Source organism: Arvicanthis niloticus, chromosome 4 (genome assembly GCF_011762505.2).
Source record: "Arvicanthis niloticus isolate mArvNil1 chromosome 4, mArvNil1.pat.X, whole genome shotgun sequence".
NCBI classification, from domain to species: Eukaryota; Metazoa; Chordata; class Mammalia; order Rodentia; family Muridae; genus Arvicanthis; species Arvicanthis niloticus.
Window position 1 is genome coordinate 124,948,842 of NC_047661.1, and position 12,164 is coordinate 124,961,005.

The 12,164-nt window shown below is 38.8% G+C and overlaps 1 protein-coding gene and 1 long non-coding RNA gene across 4 annotated transcripts in view; one reads left to right on the forward strand and one right to left on the reverse strand.

Annotated features, from left to right (window-relative positions):
* LOC143442157 (uncharacterized) overlaps positions 1-6,997 on the forward strand; it is a 38,178-nt gene extending 31,181 nt beyond the window's left edge. For both annotated transcript variants that reach the window (XR_013110171.1, XR_013110172.1), the window contains 3 exons: positions 1,095-1,181; positions 1,303-1,355; positions 2,836-6,997. This is a non-coding gene — a long non-coding RNA (uncharacterized LOC143442157). The remainder of the gene's footprint in view (positions 1-1,094; positions 1,182-1,302; positions 1,356-2,835) is intronic.
* Adgrl2 (adhesion G protein-coupled receptor L2) overlaps positions 1-12,164 on the reverse strand; it is a 619,706-nt gene that overhangs the window by 205,055 nt on the left and 402,487 nt on the right. For both annotated transcript variants that reach the window (XM_076933363.1, XM_076933364.1), the window contains one exon: positions 342-383. The gene's annotated coding sequence lies outside the window, so the exon portion shown is untranslated. The remainder of the gene's footprint in view (positions 1-341; positions 384-12,164) is intronic.

Sequence of the window (12,164 nt, forward strand, 5' to 3'; positions counted from 1 at the left end):
TGTGTGTCGTGGGTACGCGTTCTCTCTCTGCATGCAGAACGCAGAAAGTGTTTATTTCTGCCTCGGCGTATATTTTAAAATAAATTACCCCAGGAAACAAAATGTTGAATACACTGTGTTCAACTATGATCCAACGAAGGAGGCAAAGCCTTCTTTTCCTTTCAAAGAGCCTGTATCATATTTGGTGAGAACAGTGGGATGCTCCGGGGATTTGAAAGCAACACTCAGCTATCCTCAGACCCTCCCTTAGAGTTAGTGGGCAGGGTCCCCTTCATCATGTCTGTGTGCTTCTTCTTGCTTTTGCTCGGGAGTTTCAAATGTAGGAAGAGTTCTGTACTTACCACTCTGGGAAAGATGAAATTCATCATCGAACCATAAATACCCTGGAAAGCAAAGAAAATATTATTATTTATTGGACCTTCATCTACAGAAATCCTGACTGCCAAGTGACTATATCAGCAGCAAATCAAACAGAAACATGGCTCACGGGGCCAAGGGTTCTTGAACACAGGCGACTTGTAGACAGGGCTGCCTCAGAATTGAGCGGTTCCTATGATGGCTGCTTTCAGGTGCATAGTGCAACATTTTATTCTCTCAACGAAAATGCTATGGAGTTGAGAAAATAGTCAATATATGTTCTCCACTCTGTCATTTCACTCAGAAGAACGAATATAGAGGTGACAGTGATACTTAAAATTCAGGGGAAACTTGGGGTGTGTTCCAGTTTGCTGCTTTCAACATCATGACCATGCTTTCTGTTTAAATAGAAATAAAGTTTCTAATGGTAATCTTGACGTCAAAAATCCCATTCGAAGCTAAGAAATGAAGAGAATTGAAGCAAATTTCATTTGCTTGCTGCTTCTTATTGATTAACCTTACAGGTCTCAATATATTACAGGATAAAAGGTAGAGGCAAATTTGTTTTCTGTAAGCCTGCCCCCCAAAACTCCCAAACCCACACACTCCATGAAACACAAGAAATCAAACACAAGAGTTGTATCTATGAGTACTGTTTCCAGCCCCACGGCTTGGCTCTCCAATTTACTATATTCTTTAACTTTTTTTTTTCTTTTCTTTTCTTTTTTTTAAGACAGGGTTTCTCTATGTAGCCCTGGATATCCTGGTACTTACACTGTAGACCAGGCTGGTCTGCCTCTACCTTTGAAGTACTGGAATTGAAGGTATACACCATCACTGCCCGAGTATAGTTTCTAATAAACTCTTACTTTTATGTTTGGTTTTTTTGTTTGTTTGTTTGTTTTTGCTTTTCACACAAAATAATTTTTCCTTTTGTTACTATAGGTATAAACATATATCAGAATATGAGAAAATATGCCGTGTCACTTCCTAATAAGGTTAGTAAATTTTCTTTTACTTTTTTTTTTTTGGTCTTAAGTATTAGAAACATAATTTAAGGAAAATAAACAGAGTTTTTATTTTTTTGAAATTACACTGTGGCTAAGAGGAAGGGAAATGACAAGAGCAAAATAATGGAAATTCGCTGGGACGTGCTGGATTCCGATGTTTCAGATCCTAGAACATTTTCTACAGAAGTAGTAATTAAGTGACGCTAGCCTTAATATACATTTAAAATGGTTATTCCTTAAAATGTAATTTTTCTGTAAATAAAAGCTAAAATTTCAAATACAGATTCTAATGTTTATAGTTTTAAAGGACCTCTGGCTAGAAAAATAAAATTAAAATTGATAGGTGCCTGTCATACTTATATTTTCACAAACACCTAGAATTGTTTTAGATTTATGAAACCCTTGCTTCCCTAATTATTGTTTTACATCCTATGCTTCACAAGATACCTATTTTATTACATATTTTATTTTTGAATAAACATTTGTATTCTGTCACGACTCCCAAATCTTCCTGATTAAAAAAATAAAGAAAAAAAAAAACCATGATTTTATCTTTTTTTTAATCTAATGATTTGTGTTCATAGTCCAGTTCAAAACTTGGTACTTATTAGGTTGTTTACTGCATCCCCAAAAATTATATTTAGAAAGGCATTGCTGCATTATATGTGTTCCTTATTCATACTAAATTATTAACAGAAGGTTTTGATATCATTACTCAAAGTTATAGTTTCTAAACTTCCATTTTTCAAAGCATTTTTAAGCATAAGCTCCTGAAGAGGGCAGCACGCTCTAGATATCATGGAGTTCTAAGCTTGGATATGACAGCTTTGGGGTTACTGCACTGCTTTATATTTTTTTTTAAGAACTAGCAGGGAGGAACTGTATCTATTTTATAGACATCTGCTCCCATGATATAATGAACCAGAAGACAGTCTACACAGTCGCACACCAAGGTCAAAGCTACATTTGCTGATTTAAAAGGAACATTCAAATCAGCTCGTGTTTAGGGAAGGAACCGCAAAATGCTAGCAGGAGTCTTTTCGATTGGAATATGTTTTATCTTAAGGCCCTGGATAACTTCTACTGGCAAAGTGTTCACTGTCAAGCCTACTAAAGGGTTAGATTTAATTACCTCACTTCTTGAACACTTCATCTCAATTGCTATGGCAACATTCACTTGCCTCTGCAGCAATGCACACTTTAATCAGATGCTTCCATTTTTTTTTTCTAAGAGCCCAAACTGCATAGTCAAATTTACAACAAGTCCTGATTAATCTGATAACACAGCTTACGGTTTAATGTGTCTTGCCTTCACGCACACATACAAATATTCCCAGGAAGGTTTAAGGCTGTAAGACAACTACAGGGTTTGATGTTTAGACTTTCCTGCTCTGCTGATTTGTTTTTATTTCATTGTCTATCACTTATCCGCCTTCATTCTTTTCTTTCACTGGTCTGTCATCTCTAGCCAGTCATCGCTATAAGTAGGAGAAAGGTTGAAGAAGAAACAGTTTCCAGCGTTCAGATGGCAACCGTCCTTAAGAGCCTGCTGGATTATTTGCCTCTTACTGGAGCACACTCTGGATTGCCATGTCGAAGACACCCCTCCTTTATTTCCCGAATAAAGGAACAAGGGGAAACAGAAATAATCAAAGACTGCATAGTCTGAAAAGTGGAAAATATCAGGTTCAACTAGACAGCCAAGCATGAATAAAGCAGTCATGCTCCAGGTAGTGTGGTGGTTTCAATGAGAAAGAAGAGCACAGTGTTAAACTGCAGTGTGCCCCTTGGGTGACTACGTACCATCAACATAGTCATGCAAACTGCCAGCCTTTTGCAGAAGACTAGAAAAAGTTCAACAAATGGGTGTTTGTAAACATTACTCAGATGGTCTTTAGTTTAATTCGATATTGTATAATAATTTACTTTAAATTGGATTCAAGAAGCAAAGTGATCTAAGGCCTTCCTGACAATTTTAGGGGCTGCTACACTTTGGCTCTAGATAAAAAGCGTTTTATCTTGAAGCTGTGATAAGTCCCTGATAAAAGGTTTACTTTCAGTGGCCAGCTGTCATATTTTAGCATGCATTTACAAACATCACGCAGTAGTAGCTAGTGAAAGTAGCCAAAAAGATGTTAGTTTGATAGATCCCTAGTTTGATGTTTGAACAGCAGTTTCTAGGTGGCGTTTTTTATGTATTACAGACGACGACAGCAACCAGAACCTGGACATAAAAGACCATTTAAAAAGGGTTCTTCTGTACTTTTAGCTTTAATTGAGCTCCATATTAGCAGGTCATCAAAATGTCATTATTGAAAAGTTAAATTCTCATTAATGATAAATTTCAGAAGCTAGATAACTCCAGAAGCTAAAGGAAGAGCAGGTGCTTAATTAAAAAAAGAAACCTAGAAGCTGAGATAAGTCCAGATGCTGTCTTCAGATATTTGAAGGACTTCTTATATAGGGCACATAGGGAGTATCTGGCAAAACTGCCAAGTGGGAGAGGCGGAGAAGTGGACTTCATCTCTGTTGAAAGAAAACACTGAGTGTTGGTTAAATAATACCCTAAGCCGTAAAACACCAAGTTCCCTGTCTAGGCATTTTCTAGAACTATTCACTTGGTAACTATCTTCTCTTGCTTGAATTCTGGGAGAGCACTGTAGGACATGTGTTAGAGCCACTCCAGGATCCAGATCAGGAGGTACAGTGAGTCACTTCTTAGTGCGGGTTTTCTTTATGGAGACCTAGCACTTATGTTTAAAAAGCACACTGAAAATCCTGGTGTGGACGAACAGGGACTGAGAAAAACAAGCGTGGAGAGTTCTATCAAGCCTCCAAGGAGACATGCAAATTGGCTCTAATTGGCTTCTCTTCAAGAACCTTTGGAGTCACCAGGGGATGAAGAGAGGGAAGACTGAGTTCCCCTCTCGGTCTTGACTTGGCTTTTCCAGCTGGGGTGCTGCCACGTGTGCCTCTCTTACTGCTCACATTAGACTTCCTCTCTGGATGAAAGGATTTTGGCGCTCTCCGCAGATTCTACATTCACTTAAGAAACAATAATTGCTCAATTAAGAGAAGCAGGAGCTTTTCTGTGTCCAGAGAAATGAAAAATGGAAGAGAAAATTACAAACCTCACAGAGTACTCAGCTTTGGCATGATTGCTCTCTAAGATAAAAGGAAGTTGTAACTAATTTAGGGATTATAAATATAAAGAAGTTGATTCTTGTGTCAAAATGGTCTCTATTCCTCATGCAGCATCTGATCCTGTAAAGTTCCAGTTCATGTTAGTCGGAAGTAGTATTTTTATTGTTTGGTTTTGAAGTTTCCTGGGGTGACACATCTTTACATCAAATTGAAGGAAGGAACTGGCAAAAGGTCTTGTGTACTACTCTGTCAGTTAAGTGTGTTCCTGTTCTGTGCTGGAGAAGGTGACCTGTGAAGGATGGCTGCTCACCAGATGCCATGACAGCTACAGAGCTGATCTTGCAACTGCCAGATAGAACTTTTATTTGGACCATAAAAAGAAATACAGACTGCTGTATACTGTATTAATTATTTTTTACCTCCTTTGTCCTTCCTAGTCCATTCTCATCAAACCTTGGCATTAGGGTATGTTGGTAAGGTTTCTCCTGCTGGGATGTTGCTAACCAAATGGCCCTGAAACTTGCCTCCAAAAGGCTACAGTAAAAGCCTTTACAAGCCAACCCATTTGGTTGGCTGTGATCCAGCAGTCGCTGCTGAACACAAACACGAGCTACAGAGAAGCAGAAACTTCCGTGGCACCCTGGAGGACCTTTTTGATCCCCAAATGTCATCACAAATTCACAAATATTTCCTTGTGTCTCGAAGACCAGGAGAGGAGGGCTGCATCCATGCAATGGTTTTTTTCATTGGTAAACCTGGCACCTGACCCCAGACCAAAACTGGCTTCAATTAACAGGTATTTATTTGATATCTATCATGTCTAAGCTTTAGGAAGCCAGAAAAGGACAGACAGGAGCTATTTTTAATGGTGATATTTGTTAAAAGAATGTAGACTTGTATATTGCTGCCATATTATAAAACTGAAGACACTCAAAAGATAAAATTGACGTGAAACAATATTATAAAAAATTCAATGTCTTTGGCTTTTTTTCCCTATTTGACACCACAAAGTGCTCTCATATAATTCAACAATGTTAACTTCATTTAAGTAGTTTTAATAATAAGGGGAAAAAGCACAAATTTTGTGGCATAGTCCAATATGGCTCCATACCCTTCCATCTCCTACATGGACCTCTTGCCTGTAAGATATTAAGGCCACTCTATGAAGCCATCAGAGTCCCAGCACTGAGCTGACTGAGTGGAGGAAGAGCCTGGCTTAGGGTTTGCAGTGTGCTCTGTGCAGCAGTGCCGATAATGATAAACATTTAGAAAGTGCTCATTCAATGCATAAAGAATAAGTAGGTACTAAAATGAATGCAACAGTGTGGCCCAAGTCCAAGGCATGTTTAGCAAGAACGGTTTCATTTGAAATGATCTTAATTTTTTTTCATAAAGTTATGGGACTTTTCACTGGCAGGAGAGATTTGACAAATGGGTACGAAGGAGGCAGGATTAAGAGCATCAGCAGATTACTTGGGATAACCGCCCCCCTGACCCCAATAGTGAAAAGATCTAATTCTGCAGAATGGAGGATTGAACTCAAAACGTTGTGCATACTACATGGTCCCTCTAACACTGAGCTATGCTGCCAACTCAGTTTCTCCTGGAGGAGGCCACGGTTTGTGATGTTTGTGTGGTTTAGACTAATGTGGGTTGTAGAGAAGTGCTTCTCACAACTAATTTCCATTTGCAAACCCTCCCCACCTCGTTAAAGTGAAGACTCCAATTTAATAGGTTTGCGTGACAAATGTGATTACCAGCTTTTAACAAGTTCTCGGGTGGCGGTAGCACCAATGCCACACTTGGAATGGGAGTACTATAGAGATAGTGAAATCTGGTCAGTGTTCTTCAGCGGCTAGAGAATGGCTCTGCCTCATCTAGCCATCAAAGCAAGATGAAAACTAGCTCCAAGGAGATGAATCAATCTGTGAACATTGGAAAAGTCCGCCGAGGAAGAGGGGAGATGAGTAGAGCACACCCAGCTGCGAGGCTACCTCTGCTCTCCGAGGTTTTTTCACAGCCTTGGTGCCCAGCTCCTAATTATAGATTGTCTTGTAGACACTGTCAGTTTGAAAGCAGGTTCTCAGTGCCGTTACCGTGGACCTAGTGACTTTGAAAATAAGTGAAAATTTAGGGGAAAACATGGAGAATTCATGAGTGCTTTTCTCCTCCTTTCTACCTGGAAAAATATGCTCATTTCTAAAATCCCTGAGATTTCAGCTCTTCTCTAGCTAGCCTATGTAGATGTAATTATGTCCTTGTATGCATCTCTCAAACTCCGAAACTACTATATCATAACTATGACAGTAATAACAATTAGCAAGATGGTACAACTTGTGTTCCGGGTGCTCATTAGGACTGTCAGGCAAATTGGTAAAAAAATTTTTATAATTAAATCTGTGTAGTGGTACTATGAGAAATGTAACTAAAACTGTCTCCATTTATACAGATGAGTATAAAAATAAAGCAATACTCATGGGTGTGAATCTTGTGCCCGGTACATACTAAGTAAATACATTTATCAGAAAAAATGATCAAATGTGTTCTACACCACAGATTCCTCTTCCAGTTTTTGCTTGAATTTTTTTTCTTGCTTTCTTTCTTATCTCCAATAATTATAACTATGTCTAGCAATTAGTGCTTCCTGTGCCTTGGGTACCACTGTAAGCAATTTGCATGTGTTGTTCATTTAATGCTCATAATAATCCTATAATTTAAGGTGTTATTATTATATATGAGAAAAATGAGGACTAAAGAAGCTAAGTAATACATCTAAGTTTCTATATCTATAGCAGGAGAGTTAGAACCAATTAAACTGCATTACTGATGCTCACCCAACCTATCTTTAAAAATGTGGACTTCTGGGTACTTTTTAAAATAAACAATGAGTCACAGTAGCAAAAAGTTAACCAAGGGGTGGGATGACAATGCTGCTGGTAAAACATTTGTGTAAGTCTTAGCATGAGTTTGATTGCTGGACCCACAAAAAGATGGAAGGAGGCACCTGTATCAGAAAATCATCCTCTGATGGCCAAACTTGTGTGTGCCCACATACATTTGGGTGGAATCCTTCCTAAAAACAGTCAAATAGACCAAGTCCTGTGGTCCTTGCATTTCCCTATCTACCCTTCAAATCCCTTTCAGAAAAACTTAGGAATAAAGAATATTCCTTCCAACATGGAATGGCGTATTGAAAAGATAGTTCTCTTTTATCAATTTTTGCCTTAGGGGAAAGACAATCTCTCTGATACTTTTTTAGTAACAGGAACTTTCTAGTCATCACACATAGAACTTGGGTTAATCTAATTTTTGAATATGTATTATTTATTTTTATGTTCATGGGTATTTTGTCTGCATATATACCTGTGCCTCATGTGTGTGCCTGATTCTCATCGACTCTGGAAGAGCATCAGATTCCCCTGGAACAAGAGTCACAGATTGTTGTGAGTACCCTGTGGGTTGAACCCAGGCTCTCTGAAAGAACAGCCAGCATTCTTCCAAGCCTTTCAATCTAAAACTTTAATATAGAAATCCAGGCTGGCAAACTAGATTTCAAAGTCTCTGAGATTGTGTGATTCTTCCTTATGTTTGGCTTTAAGGACAATGGCTTTCTGCAAGTGTACCAAAACACTATTGAGCTCAGAAATCTAATGAATGGCATGATCAGCCTTGATCCATGCATCCATGCGTTCTATATGGGCTGTGTTTGTCCCATAGCCGAGCATTGGCACCACTGAATGCAGTGATACCTTCATCTCTGCCATAGGATCCTCTTTTCTGGCTTGTGTCTGCTACAATTCCATTAAAAAGTTTACACCGGCAGGGAACTTCTTATTAAGCAGGTCCCATCTTATTCTTCATCTTGGGGTCTGGGTGTCACAGTGTGCAGTCCACATTGGCCTTAAAGTTCTAGGCTCAAGTAATTCTGTTTACACAGCTCACCACTGCTGTCATTACAAGCATGTGTCACCTCACTGGGCATGGATTTAACACTTCTCAAGAGTATAAGTTATTTTGTAAGATGCCTGGGTTTTTTGTTCGTTTGTTTGTTTGTTTGTTTTGTTTTTTGGAGGGAATGTCTTTAATTTTTTTTTTATTTTACATCTATTTATGCACTGTCTGCTTGGGTATGCATATCATGGAGCGCCTGAGGACTTCAGAAGAAAACTGGATGGAGTCAATTCTCACCTTCTACCATGCGGGTCTCAGGGATCAAACCCAGGTCATGAGGCTTCCCACAGGCTCCTTTACCTGCTGACCCATCTCATCAACTTCTAATTTGCTTTCTCATCAGATTCAGGTCATCGAGTTTTTGTGGGAAATTGTTACAGTGATTCATTGTTCTATATCCTATCAGGTGGCACATTACTTGTGATATTAATATTTATCCTGTGATTAAAATAATCACCGTAAAATGGCTTTTTCTCATTTTATAAGTATTTTCAGAGCAGAACATTTCGTTGTATTTATTTATAATAGCATTAACTCATGGCTGTTCATCTCGTTTAATGAGTTATAATCTGCTATGCCAGGACATTCTAATACTTCTGAATGTGAACCCACCCCAAGAGGCTGGAATTGCGTCATGTAACTGAAGGGAGAGAGGCAGACAGATTAGTATTCCAGAGGTCAACTTACTGTCAGAGTGTAGAGGATAGAAATACCAGGTGTTCCTTGACATTTGGATCACAAGGAGGGGCAAGCATATTTTTTTAGGACAAACTTGGTTTCATTTCAGTCTTAATGTACCTGGTTTATCTTGAGCTAAAAGTTCTTTTAGAGTTGCATCCATTTCTGACACCAGAGTCCAACTGTAAAAAATCCCCACCACAACCTAATAATGGTATCATCTACTTGCTGTTCACCAGAAAACCTTGTGGAGCAAAACTGACTAGGGTTACCGTGAATAGTCACGTACTGAATAGGGTACGTGAATACCGTGGCGGCTGGGCCTCATACCGGGTGCAGTTGTGTCTAACTGAATTTGTATCTCTCAGGGTCACTACTCATTTGGAACGTCTCACCATCTCAGATATGATCACAACCATTCTTTCTAACGTGACTTTTTTCTTCAGCGTCTTCCTGGAATTCTGCAAGAACATCTGTGCTTTTGCATAACACAATATTCCAGGCTAGTTATGAATTATAGTTTTTCATGCCATGTTTCTCCGAGGAGTTTTCATTTTTTTTTCCCCATTAGGAATGGTGGTTAGAAACAATGTGTGGTAGGAGAGTGTGCCCAGTGCCTGAGGGCAGTCTTCTCAGAACCCAGAAATAAGGGACACATGGTGTAAAAACCCATCCACCTATCAACATACACAGATCTATATTTATGTCTTATATATTTATGAAACATTGAGATGCCCACTCCCAAACCAGTCTTATGGGGACCTACACAGCCTCTAATTTCATTTTTTATTGCTCCTGTCTTTGACACTGAGAGTCTGTCTTGCATTATGTTTAATGTAATTTCTTCATTGGTCAGTCACCTTGAGATGAAGCAATATATCTTACTGCTACTGAACACTCCCAGTCCCACCACAATGGTTCCCTAATCCTATCAGAGGTCCAAGAGGCTGCTCCTATTCTAGGTTCCATCCCACACCACCTACACAATGCCTTTTTCTCCACTACCACCTTTTTTGAGTTAGCACTGACTTGTTCAAGAAAGAAGGAGATGAACAGAGGGAACAGGAAAGGGAATAGAAGAAGAAAAAGAGAATAAAGAAGACATGCATTTAAAATCATGTCTCTGCAGTGTGAATCCTAAAGTTACAGCAAATTTTTCTTTTCTTTTCTTTTTTTTTAATCTGAGGAACTGAAAACAAAATAACCCTACTTTAACTAAGTAGACTTCACATTCTTGACTGATATTTATCAAGTGCCTACTCTGTGGTAGTATAATAAGTTTTAGTAAAAACCCAATTAACTGTAGTTATCAATTAATCAATATACTTCACTTACTGACTTTTCAGGGAAATTGGCCAATTATAAGAAACCACATTGAGACTGACGATTTATTCAAAATAAGGTCACTCCTGAAGCCAGCATGGATTTTCCTCTAATTTGGATGACATATATTATTCTATGCAATGATAGAAATTGTAGAATTATGAAGCTCAGAAGAATGTTAAAGTCAATCAGAACTGAAACATCAGGGGCCGACTATAGATATCTTAGACACCTTTACAACAAACACAGTTTTATACAATTAAGAATAAAAATGTTATCCCCCTCACGGGGATCCTAGCTTATTTATTTAATGAATATGGAATATTAATATGTTTCAAGTGGTGATCAAGAATATCAAACTCTAGCTGGACAGGATGGGTGGGTTGGACCTCTAACTGAGGAACTTGGAGGTGGAGGCAGAAGGACCAAGAGCTCACAGTGAGCCTCAAGTACACTGAGTTTAGAGCAGCTTGCATGACCTCAGACAGTCTCAAAGAAAGATGTTTGTTTTGTTTGAAGATGAGGTTTCTGTCCTGCAATAGGGAAAAACAATAAACATACAACACATGGAATCTGATGATATCAAAAGTGCTAAAGAGCAGGGCGGGAGAGGTAGATGGCCCAGTGGTTAGGAGCACATGCTGTCTCACAGAGGACCTGAGTTTGGCTCCCACTTCCTACACTGCACAGCTCACAGCTGCCTGCAACTCCAGCCTCCAGGGTGCTGTCACCGCTGGATACACACACATGTAGGTAATATTTTCAAATTTAAAAATCGAGTAATGCTATGAAAAGATGAAGAAGGTCAAGTTAACAGGCCATGAAGAAGTAAGGGATGCTGTCCCAATAGAAGCTTAGTTTAATTTGGTTTTCTTATAATCATTACTCTCCAAGAGTCTCTACTAAAAAAAAATATCGTATTTGTTTGTTGTTTTCATTTAATATACTTGGGTTAGTTTTGTAACAAACTACCAGATGTCAAAAATTATATTGTGGGCCAGAAAGATAGATACCTTACTGTTTGAGAACTTAACTGTTCTAGCAAGCAGAGGACGGGAGTTCAAATCCCAGCACTCACATCAGGTATCTCACAAGCATCTGTAATTCCAGCTACAAAGGATCCAACAACACAAACACATGCATACACATATCACATGTACCCAATCACACACATACAACACATACATAAAATAAAATACAGCTTTAAAAAAATATCTTGTAAAGAACAATTAGGGATAAAAATGGTAAACTGAGAAAGGAAGGAAGGAAGGAAGGAAGGAAGGAAGGAAGGAAGGAAAGAAGGAAGGAAAGAAGGAAGGAAATGGCATTGGGAAAGTAGTACCTACAAATTCATCAACTTAAGAGGGAAGTTTTCATATTGCTTGCCTTTTTAAAAACATAATTTGTCTTTATTGCTTTTAAAGGAGAGTTTTGTAGCGGTTGAATTCTAAATTGAGCAGCAGCATGCTGGGAGCTCATCTATCTTGGAAGAAGAATCAATGAGAAACAAAGCAATGGAGACAGACACAGGCAAGTGGAGACACTGAGAGAAGACAGCCTCGCTCTGCCGAGCTGTGTGCAGCCTGCTCAGATTCACTCACATACACACTGTCTCCATTGCCATAATTTGCCAGTTTGGTTCAGAAACTTTTCTGTTTCGTTAAGTAAAAGCCATATTTCTTAGCTTAATAGTTGTATGGC